We start from the raw sequence: 12,304 nt of genomic DNA, 5'->3' as shown, positions 1-12,304 counted from the left end.
TTTAATATTGATTCTTGTGTTTTTCAATACTATAATATCTAGACAGTTTTTTTTCAAGTCTTTTATGTAACTTTACCATTTTCCACCCCTAAAACTAAAGCTTGGCACATATCCCCTTAGAAATATTAAAGACACACATCTATAATCTATGTCAAATAATTTCAATATCTTTGAATAGTCTGTTGGTCTATTCTATTGTCTGTCATTTCTCTTGCTTCTCACTCAGGCAGTCTTCTCTCCTTCTGTTTATGGTGATCTTTGTGTGATGGACATTAAGTTTACAATTTAATTGAGAGAAATTAGTTTGAGTCCTAGGAAAATGTCACTTTCTACCAAAGAGGATTTTAAATTACCATTGCCACAGTCTCTAACAATCCAGAAAACTTTAGTTTAACCTTCAGGTGTGAGATTTTCTATGTATGTGACTTAAAACCAAGCTTCAGAGCATACAAAGCATAGTTTACTTGGTTTATACCCTCCCAGTCCAAATTCAAGGTTGATTCACTAGCGTCAGTCGTTGAGAAGACCCTGTACTTTGATTTTGTTCTCTCAGCCTCTTCCTGTTGGTGAATTCTGTGAAAGCAAAAGAGTCTTGAATGTTGGACTCACTTCTCTAGATTTCTGTTCTCTACCATTTCTTTTTCTGGTAATTCCACACTAGCATTCTATGATTTCCCTAAAAAATATTTTTTAAATTATTTTGTCTCACATTTTTAGTAGCTTCAGTAGTGTGTCTGTGTGTGTGTTGGGGGTGGTCCTCAAGATTGCCATTCCTCAAAGAGGAAATCCCATGGTGAGACGACAACAATCAATTTGTGAAGAATAAAAAAGAGTAAGGTGAGTTAGAGCAGGACAAGGCTAGTAGAGTAAAAAGAGGATGAAGAAAAAGACCCATTGAAAGATTTTGGCAATAATCAATCATAGAAAAGGAAGAAAGGAATTATGGAAGTCAAAGGGAGATAGAGTTTCAAAAGAGATGATTAACACTTTAAGAATGACCGAATAGGATGGGTGCTGAAAAAAAGGTAATCAAATTTGGTAATTAAGAATGCATTAGAGAATTTAATGTAGGCAGCTTAAAGAAGTCTGATATTAGAGTTTTCAAACTACTACTTAGGGAAGAACGATATTTATCAACTTCTTTAAGAAGTCAGGTAAAGGCAAGAAAAGAAAAAGGGTTTCAAGACAATATGGAATATAATTCTAGTCTATGTATTTAAAAATATTTTAATTAAATCATACCATGGTTAAATTGTTATTCAATTTCTTCACAAATAGACTCCATAGATGATGCTTAACAGATCAATCCTAAAATTAATTTAGCAAAACATATATAAGAGAAATTTATGTTAAGGTTGGGAAAATGATAGTATTAGATCTTCCATATTTTTCTTAATTTCATAATATTTAATTTCTATGAACTCAAAGATCATCTTTGATACTGGTCTGTGAATTCATCTGAGGCAATTGTATCAGCTTGTTTGAACACGTGCACTGGGATTTCAAGACCAGCAAGGTGTCTTTATCTTTCAACTAATCCATTTTTAAATAATAACATTTTGAGAGAGACGTTATGTCCAAGGCTCTGTCTTTTATCATAGAAACCTGAGCTTGCTTACCATGTGTTAGAATAAAACTCACCTGAGAGAAAATTCTAAGACACTGTAATCTTTTTGATTCATATATAACAAGGAATAGAAACCTTTCTGAATCCCTTCCAGAGGAAATTATTCAATTGTGCTATCCATTGAATACTACCATTGTCTTATTGGATGGCAAATTCTCTTCTACTGCTTGCTATAGCAGATACTTGTATTAAATCACTTCTGAATCCCTGTTTGGAAATTAATGAATGAATCGAAGTCTTCTGGATATTTTATTTTACTATTAGTAGCTTTAATAATAATGTGCTTATGTTTACTCCAATCAAGTTCATAAGAGATTTAACAGGTGTTTAAAATGGTAAGAAAGTTTAGACCAACTGATAGGTTAGGAAATTTCTTTTATTACAAGATGATATTGTACCAAATAACTTGAGTGGAGTTTGAATTTCTTTGCCTATCCCTACTCTTGATTTAATAAATAAAACTGTATTACTCTGATTTATTCTAGTCTACATTTATTTGTATGTCCTAACCCTAAATATAAGCATCTAGTTTCATCTAGACATCTGTCATGGTCAGGTTACGGTTAGTTAAATAAGTTTTTACAGTGTCTTGGGATTATGGAATTGACTACTTTTCAGGGTCATAAATTCGTACCTCATGTATGTTAGATATAATACATGTCTACAGTTCCCATCTAAAATAATCTTAAAATAAAGGACAAAGATTCAAGTCAATATGAATCGCCAATGTACTGGAATAGTTCTCCTATTTGTGTTAAACAATGACACAGAATTCACTAAAATGAAAGTCAAAGTTACTATTTTGAGAGTCAGGGTCACAAGAAAGATTCACTTGACACATCAGGAGGAAAACAGAGTTGTAAACTGGAAGTCTACAAGTTTTTAGAGTACTTACAGTTTAATAACAATGAACATGTGAATATGCTTAATACATTTCATTTTCCCTATGTCCATCCTGCCAGTTATAGAGACCGAAAAGTTACACATTTTCTTTATATGAAGACAGTTTGGTTTCACTACCATGAAATTGCAGCACCATTGGCAGACAGTGAATTATGCTATCTACAGACTGCCTAAAATAATAAAATAATTTGTGACATGTAGTCAATAAACCTGTAAAGTGGGCTGATTTGTTCAGTTACACAGAAATTTTCTTTGACACTTTTTTCTTGGATTTTTTGCTAAATATTACATTGCTAACAAAGTTGAAGAGTAAATATGCACGTTAGCCTGTTAAAGCCTTCAACATGTCTTACAGCGAAAAATGTCTACTCTATTGAGATCCCCTTTGCCTAGTTATCTGGCTAATGGGACTTTTTTTTTTTACATATTTGTTGGGAAAGCCAGTCTCATGTGCAGTCTTTAGATGCCATTCTGCCACATAAGAATGGATCTTGGATGTGGTACACTTCTTTATCAAGAGATAAAGAGCCCACACCACCTAGGCAGGGCTTAGCACCTCCAGTGGGAGTATCTTTCTCTGTTTTATACTCAATAAGTACTCCTTTGTTCTGGTTAAGCATGTTTGTGAAAGTCCCTCAGGTATACCCTCAGCTTTCAGTATTTCAGACTCCACAGGGGAAGAGGAGGGTCCTTCTACTGCAGCACCAGAGAGATGCCCTAAGCCAATTTCCCTGCTTCAGCTTCCAAGAGGACCCACCAGCCATGGGGGGAACTGACACACTATTGGAGCTGATCTTGCTCTGTCTCTTCTCTTTGTGAATAAAACATCGTTCAATCCAGTGCTTGACTATGTTGTTTTCCTTGGCAACTCTGATACCAAGATGCGATGAGCAGAAGTATTTGGACCTCTGTTCCTGGTGGCTGACGTTGTGATGATATTTGCCATCCTCCATGGAGTTGAAGTCCTACCCTGGCATTGGTAACTGGTGCCTGGTGTTCTACTCAACAATATTACTCCTAATAATATTTCTCAAAATTAATGCTTCTTGGAACATCATTTAGCAATTTTGTCTCTAGATAATTGAAATTTCAGGTATTAGACAGATCTTATGTTTTTGACATTTACTAAACTGCTTATGTATTATGAAGTTGACCTACAACTAAGAAAATTGTGAAAAATTGTGTGATGGTTTTTGTTTACTCTGTTTACTCCATGGATTCAGTTGAGGACATTGTTCATTATGATCCTCTTTACGAGGAGACTTTTCCTCTGATCTCAGTAATACGTATAGTTATATAACTTGACAAATTCATTTATATCTCTCTTATGTATATCGATGTCTGTTGATTTTGTAAGTAGGTCTTATTTTTCTATTTATGTTGGTTCCTAAATAGCTCAGAGTCAAATATGCAGCAAATATCCACAAATATTTTGTTTTTCTCTTCATTTTTACTTCAATTATACTTTAGAAGTTTTGCTGCATGTATTAGTTTTCTATTGCTGCCATAACAAATTACCACAAAATTAATGACTTAAAATAACACAGCTTTAATATTTCATAGCTCTGTATGTCAGAAATCTGGGTTGCCTCTACTGATTACTCCAGGTTTCACGAGGGCAAATTCAAGGTGTCTCTCCACTGGGTTCTTATCAGGAGGCTCTAGGCAAAATTCACTCCTAGCTTATTCAAGTTGTTGGCAAAATCCAGAGCCTTGTGGTTGTAGGGCTGACCTTCCCCTTTCCTGGCTGGCTGTCAGCTGGGGGCTGCAGTTATGGCCACGAGGCCCCCTCTCCAATTCCTGAAGGGGGACCTGTGCATCTCAGAGCTAGAAATGATATATCAAATCCTTCTCATGCTTGGAATCTCCCTGACTTCCCCTTCTGCCACACCTTTTTCTTTTCTTTCACCTCTAGCCAGAGAAATTTTGTTGCTTTCAAGGGCTCAGGTGATTAGATTTTGTGTCATAATTCAGGATGATCTTCCTATCTTAAGGTTCATAACATTAACTGTATCTACAGAGTTCCTTTTGCCATGTAAAGCAATGTACTCACAGGTCTCAGGGATTAGGGCATAGACATCTTTACAGAGCCGTTACCCAAGCTTCTGCATGATGCTTCATTAATTTGTATACACTGTTTTTTGATATGTCATAAATAAAATTTTAAGAATAAACCAAGAAAAGATTAATTAGATTATATTCCAATGAACTGAAAAAAATTTAAAACCTCAGATTAATCTAGATATAAGGAGAATCTCATTAAATTTTTGAATAATAAAATCTGATTTAAAGTACAATGTAGTTGTTTTCATTTTTTAATTTTAGAGTTAGGTATATAAAATCAACGTTCACAAACTTTAAGCATACAAAGTTAGCAGTTTCTGGCCTATTTTCCTAAATTACAGAACAAAATAAATATCTGTAAATTACATCATTATATTACTATGAGGTTATTCTGTTTCTCGTGATCTCTCTCTGTGTTTGAGTTCATGAAGCAGTTGCTTTATTCCAACAAATTTTGCATTTACAAGAACCTTAAGTCTTTCCACTCTCCAAAATACAGGCACATCTGCTAGTAAAAATCACCCATCGTTTTTAGAAAGCCCAACTGTTAAGATATGGGTTTTTTGAGACTTTTCTGACAAAAGTAAGAGAAGTCTAGGCCCAAATGCTTTCTAGATTTAGGATATTTGAACACTATGTAAACTTTCTGTCTATTTCCTCATTGTAAATGAGTTTAATAGTAGTTACCTCACAGGACTGTGGGTAGAAACTAAATTGTTTAGCACTATATCTAGAATATAGTTAATAAAAAGTCAATGAGGGAGAAATTATTTTTATTAAAACTATTGTAACAGGGCCACAGTGAGAAATATATCTTTATTGCTATGAAAGAAGGCAAATCATAGAAGGTATTTTCCTGCCCACTAAAAACTTGTTTTTATGTTTAGTCCCATAAGACTTTGATCATAGTTATGTTACACTGTGAATATTCATACAGATATTTCCACTTATTTATAATCTCTTTTTCTGTTTTCTGTGTCTCTGACCTTCTATCTCATGTCACTTTTCTTCTGATGAAGTTCATTCTTTAGAATTTCCTTCAGTGAGTATTGGCTAATAGTGAATTCTTCAATTTTTGGTTTGTCTGAAAATGTCTTTATTTCACAACTTCATCCTTGAAAGACACCCCTGTCTCCCAGGGTATAGATCTCTAGGTTGGCAGGTATTTTCTCTCAGCACACTACAGTTATAGCTGATGGTCCCATGACTTCCATGACTGTTTTTGAGAGGTCAGCTCTCATCTCAACAGTCAGTTCGTAAAAGGAAACCCGCCTTTTATTCTCCCCATCTCTTAATTTCTTTTTCTCCCTTTTTAAAAAAATTTTTCATCTATTTTTTTCCTCCCAGTAATGCATTTGGATAAAATTTCCTTAACAGTTCACAAATCCTTTCTTCATGTGTGTCTAATTTGACATTATAATTTGATGTTAAACCCATCCGTTTAGTTGCAAATTTTGATTATTGTATGTTTTATTGCCAGAAGCTCTGTTTTCTTAAAATATATTACTTTATAGGTTCTTATTTCTTGCAAATATTTTCTAATTTATTGTTTATTTCTTTAAATATGGTTAAAGGAGTTATTTAAGAATATATGTCTTATGATTTCAACAAATCTGTTTCAACATTCCACTATTTGTGTTTGTTCTCACTCAGGATGCATTGAGGTTTCTTTGTGAACTTGATTGGATTTTATTATATGTTTGTCACTGCCTTTAAAAATCATATTCAGTGATTCATTAAGCCCTAAGATGAAGGGGACTTCCTCCAGAAAGCATTTGTGTTTGTCCTGGCCAGATAGGTGGAGGTTCTACCAGACAAGTTATTTGGTCCACCTAAGTGATATACACTTGGCTGCACATCTGAGCAAGGGTTGCCCTGTGATTCTAACTTCTTGGGGACATTTTTCTCCCACCTTTGCTCAGGGCCTAGGCAACTTTCTCTTTAGTAACCTGGTGTTAGAAAGGTAGGTGGCATCATTTGGGGTTCCAGCTTAATGTGGGAAGGGTTTTCTATTAGATTCACCTTGCATGGTTCCTGGATTTTCATTTATTTTCCCCTTCACCCAGGTGAGGATGTCAAAAACTGCCATATCTGATAGAGCCCAGATGTCCTCAGCCCAAAAGTAGTTCTTACACTCTATAAGTTCTCATTCTCCCTTGAAATTTTGGCTCTGTAATTCTCTCATTAGCTCCTTAATGCTTTAAAAAAATATCTATCTATCTATCTAGATGGACAGATATATATATTTTTAATATTTAGCATTTTTGTTTTTGTTTTTAGTAGCAGTGGTGTTTAACCCTGTACCATAGGAAGAACAATGGCCCCCGAAATATGTCCATGTTCTCATTCCCAGAACCTGTGAATATGTTCTGTTATATGGCAAGGAGAAGTTAAAGTTGCAGATGGAATGAAGGTTGCTAATCACTTGACCCTGAGATGAGGAGGTTATCCTGAATTGTCTGGGTGGGCCCAGAGTAATCAAAAGTCTTTTTATAAGTGAAAGAAGGAGGCAGGAGAGTCAGAGTGAGGTGATGTGAGAAACGCTCAACTAGTTGTTACTGGCTTTGAAGATGGAAGAGGGCCTTGAGCCAAAGAATGTGGGCAGCCTCTCGAAGCTGGAAAAAGCGAGGAAACGGATTCTCCCTCAGAGCCTCCGGAAAGGAAGGGAGCCCGGCCAACATATTTGATTTTAGAACGGTAAGACCCGTTTCAGACCTCTGACCTCCAGCACTGTAAAATAATTAATTTGTGGTATTTTAAGCCACTAGGTTCATGACAATTCATAACAGCAGCAATAGGAAAATAATGCATTCTGCCTTATCAGAAATAGAAGTTCCCCATCATTTTATAGAGAGTGTAGTTAAATATTAAAAATCTGAAAATAACAATAGTGCTGTCCCCATATTTCAGGTTGCTTTACATACTTAATATTATTTAAAACATTATAATAGTTAAATAACATGGTACTAGGGAAAGTAAGGGCATTTTTGTCTGATCCAATTTGTTTTAATATTAGTGACTGATGCGCCCTAGCTTAAATCCTGACTGATTTGAAGCTAAAAGACAAAGTATTGCAAATGGTTACCAAATATGCTTATTTCTGGCAAAGGGATAGAAACTGAAATTTTAGCTGGGCCCTTTCCTCCAAAGTTATAGCTAAGAACGGAATGGAAATTTTTGCTAAAAATATTAACTTGACATTTTTAGCAAATAAAAACCTAAATAACCACAGCTTTGATCATTTACTACATGTGAGTTTTTGTGAGAGGTTTTACATTTGTTTAAATAACATTGCTGAATCAAATTATTCTTTAAATTAAAACCAAACGATCTATTTAAAGTGTGCCAAGTTACTTAGCCTTGCTGCTATGTGTTTGCTCATAGCAGCTGCTAATCCTACAAGGACTGGCACAGACTATGTGAGGAGCTTGGGGATAGGATCCTGTGACACTCCGTGATGAGCAAATGTTTCCTTCCAGACAGCATAGGATAGATATTTTTCATAGTAAAATTTATATGCTGAAGGAATACAAATGTATATAGTATTAATTTGGAAACCTGCAAAAGTGAGATTGGGAGAATTAGACCTCAATTCTGCTGATCCTGAAGCCAGTATACTTTCCAATGGGTAGTGATGTCTATTAAATATAGAGACAATGTCTATAAAATAGAATGACAATCATTGATTGAAGAACCTTAGGCAAGTCAGTTAGCCCTTCTTGGTTTTATTTGTGTTATCTCTAAAATGATAAGGAATAAATGTAATAATAACTAGCGTTCTTCTCTCTTTAACATTCTGACTATTTTAGAGAGGGTATGCACATACACATACTTATACACACATATATGTACACATAATATTATTATATTACATGTAGCATAGAAATAAATAAGAACCCTCCTCTAACATTCTGAATATGTCTTCTAAAATAAAATTCAATAAAACAACACCTGAGTTACACTGGCTAGATGAGATCTTATGTTGGGCGGAGGAGATGGAAAAAGGTACATTTCATTATGGCTTGAGAGATGGACTTCAAAGTTGCCTTAGTTCCCTCCCACCCATAAAGTTTATTTTATAGCTCTTTTGGTGTAGTTGAAGATCACCACTGTTACAGAGAGCTGTTAAAGTACAAAGTATTTCCCCTCTGCTAACCATCTTTTACTGGTACCTACTCAAAAATTTGGAGATGTCCTCCTATGGAAAAAATGTTGGCCCTACTCATCTTGCCTGTCTGTAAAACAGCTCAGGGAAGATAATGATGGTTCTTTATAATGTGTGCCTGTAGTTGCAATTAACATGTTCCCCCAAAGGATTTTCAGCTGAGCTTGTCTTTCTATAATAGAACATGTCTCTTTTATACTGAGCATTTGATAAATAACTGCTGGAAGGGACTATTGCTTGATGTGGCTGTTTCAGCCAGTGATTGCAGCCCAATACCGGGGACAATGGAATATGTAATAAAGCTGCTTAATATTAAGAAAGAGTAAACTTTTAAGTTGTGAATTTAAGCCGAGTCACTCCTTTTGACCAACTACAATTAGGTGATTTTGAGACTAAACTTAAATTGGATTGAATATCAATTTTACCATACATTGACTGAGGACTTTGTATAAATTACTTAACTATTGTGAAACTTTGTTTCTTTATTCAGAAAATGCAGAAACATTACCTGCTTCTGAGTTATGTGAAATCCTCCATAAGCTATAAAGTGTATCATGTTAATTGCTATATTCTCATTGTATGTGATATAATACTACGAATATCAACAGATACAGGAATATCAAAGAACTTTGCCTGGTGAGAAGTATTTATGTGATTTCATTTATTTAGCATTTTGACCTATAATTCAGAAAGCTCTAGTGAAAAGAAATTTAAAGGCATAAACTTTGTCCTTAAGAAGTTATAGCAAGTTGATACACGCAAATGAGGAAACAGTTACTGTGCATAGTGAAATACTCTAAAATATAGGTAGTTATTAAATAGCTGGGCAGGAGCATAGAAGAGATAGCCACTTTTGACTGGTAGTTCAGAAAGGGCTTCTCAAATGAGGCAAACTTGATCAAAGCCTTAACAAAGAGGAATGAGAGTAAATTAAGCAGAAGAGGGGGACAAGGACATATTTTTAAATAGGAAGAAAAATATGTGCAAAATTATGGCACATTTTCATTAGTAGGGGAACAACGAAAGGTTCGCAATGGTGGGTGCATATGTGGGAAGTGAGGGGACATGATTAGTAAGGGACATACATGCAAAATAAGCAGAATTTACTTCGCTCTGTAGTTATGAGGAAAACGGAAATTCTTTAAATAGAGAAGTGACATGATCAGATTCTCTCTTTTGGAAAATCTTTCTGGCAGCTTGTGAGTGGTGGATGGAGAGCTGGAGGGAACAGTAAGAAAAAGGGCAAGCAAGCCTGGAGGCATAGAATCTTGTTGGGAAATTCTAGGCATTTAGAAAGTAGGGATAGAATTAAGTTAGACCTAAGCATTAGGCATTGGGAACAAATGGGTTTGACTGGAGAGATTTGAGGTAAACTCTATCAGGCTTGTTTACGGATTGGTCAGAAGTAGAAGGATGAATGAGGGAGGAGTTTTACATAGTCTCCGAAATTTCTGGATCAGTGATCTCACACTCTCATGGGAAAAGGCAAAGATTTGAAGGGAGAGATACTGAGTTTATTTGTTGGCGTGTTTATACTGAGATACCTGCGAAATACCTGAATCTCAGTTGCAAGTCTGAAACTCAGGAAAATAGGTTAGGCCTGGAGGTGTAGCCTTGGGTGTCATTTTGAAGGTGGTAATTGCAACCATCTGCATAGACGCAATTACCTTGGGAAATTTTTTTTTTATTTTTCCTCACTTTGATGCAATTATATGATTAGGTAATTAAAGCGCCTCCTTGCCATAGACTGTGTAAGAAAAAAACGCCTAATATGCGTTGGTGATTTATTCCAAAACATCCACACTAGTTTTAAAATAAGTAAATAAAAGAATCATATTCTGTTAGATTTTAAATTGATCTGTCCATCTAAGAAAAAAGTTCTGCTTCAGCCACTGCCACTATCACTTTTAAGTATTTTGAATTATACTTGTAAGTAAAGGTGTATGCCTGTTTTAACTTTTTGCCATGTGATAAAATGGATAATTCAAAGTTTCTTCCAAATATAGGTTTGGCTTGAATACAAGTCCTGTCAAACAAGAATTCCCACATTTTAGGGTCCCAAAGCAATCCATCATGATGTAATATAAATTATGTCTTTAACTTTCACAAGACTATTAGAATTAGGTGACTTGACTAGACATTAAGATAGTGTAATAGATATCAATCTCATCACTATTCCTGGTAGATTTGTCTTATTAGTGACAAAAGAATTGTATAATTACAAATTGAAGATTATTATATTTTTCCTTTTGGAGTCACTTCACCATTGTTTCATGTTTGAATAACTTTAAATGTAGAGACTTATGCAGCTTTTTAATTTCAAAACTCCCCCAAATTTGACATGCTTTAATGACTGATTTCTCATGACTGTAACTTATGCATTTGGAAATGGTGAGCTATTTTATATAAAGAAAGAGTTCATTATCTTTGTTATGATGATTATAACTTATTTTAATATTTTATACACCAGATGTATAAATGATATTTCTCCACTAGCCCTTTCCAATGTGGCGCACTTAGCATAATATAAGAGAAATCTTAGTTTTGTGACATATTGTTCAGCTTACAAGAATTAATACAATCTAAAATAGTAGGTGAAAATTGTAATTGTGCAAATTCTAACCACTAAAATCTAACCATTTGAAGCATTCATAATCCTTAACAGTGTCATAAATCATTTTAACTTTTTAGCAAAGTGACAAAAAGTGCTATATTTTGTATTGCTTTTTTTACATAGTCATATTCCGTTATAAGGAAATTTGGGCTCCAAGCCAAGGAGAACTTTGGAGAACTTTTAAGTTTGAGAGACTGTCTCACAGCTGGAAAGCACCCCAAAGTGGATTGATCGCAGAAGAATATGTTTTCCATTATCTAGCTCTCTACCAAACTATTTCTTGTAGCTTGAAAATAAAAAAGATTTTGTAAGCCCCAAGAGGTCTTTTTGATCCATGAATGAAGTTACCCTGGATTCATATAACTAAAGTCTGACTTCCTTTCAGCCATTGAAATTCAAAACCCTTCCATTTCTTACATGGAATAAGAAAATTCTTCCCAAAAATGTCAAAACTTTGTGTTTTAATGAAGTCAATGTTAGTGCATATCAAAGTTTTTATTCTATTTAAGATGAGTACAACACGATGTGAAAGGAAAGGTAAACTGAGTAATGGAAGTAGGTTAATTAAAACAGGATAAGACAGGATGCATTCAGGTAGCCTTCAAATTATTTTTAACAGTTTTCTTTATCAAAAGTTATAATTTTTCCTTTTGATTATCACAAAAATTATTTCATTCCTATTTTAAAGTTTAGAACTTATGAATTTCCAGCAAAATAAGATATTTAATTTTATTTGCTTTAAAATTTATTACCCAGAATTTTAAGGTAAAAACAATAATTAAAAAGTGACTTGTTCTTCTAGCCCACTCATGTATCCATAATGCCATTTTACCCATGTTGCATTGTGCACTCTGGGTAACTTTTTGTAGAGGAAACCAAGTATACTTCATAGAATCTTCTATATGAATTCTGTAGAGCTACAGACTCCATT

The 12,304-nt window shown here is 34.5% G+C and overlaps 1 protein-coding gene across 4 annotated transcripts in view; it reads left to right on the top strand.

The window, feature by feature from the left end:
* AGMO (alkylglycerol monooxygenase) overlaps positions 1-12,304 on the top strand; it is a 317,403-nt gene that overhangs the window by 225,262 nt on the left and 79,837 nt on the right. The window lies entirely within an intron of this gene.

This window comes from Equus asinus, chromosome 1 (genome assembly GCF_041296235.1).
Source record: "Equus asinus isolate D_3611 breed Donkey chromosome 1, EquAss-T2T_v2, whole genome shotgun sequence".
Classification (NCBI taxonomy): Eukaryota; Metazoa; Chordata; class Mammalia; order Perissodactyla; family Equidae; genus Equus; species Equus asinus.
Note: the sequence above shows the minus strand (reverse complement) of the source record. Positions and strands in the feature narration are given on the sequence as shown.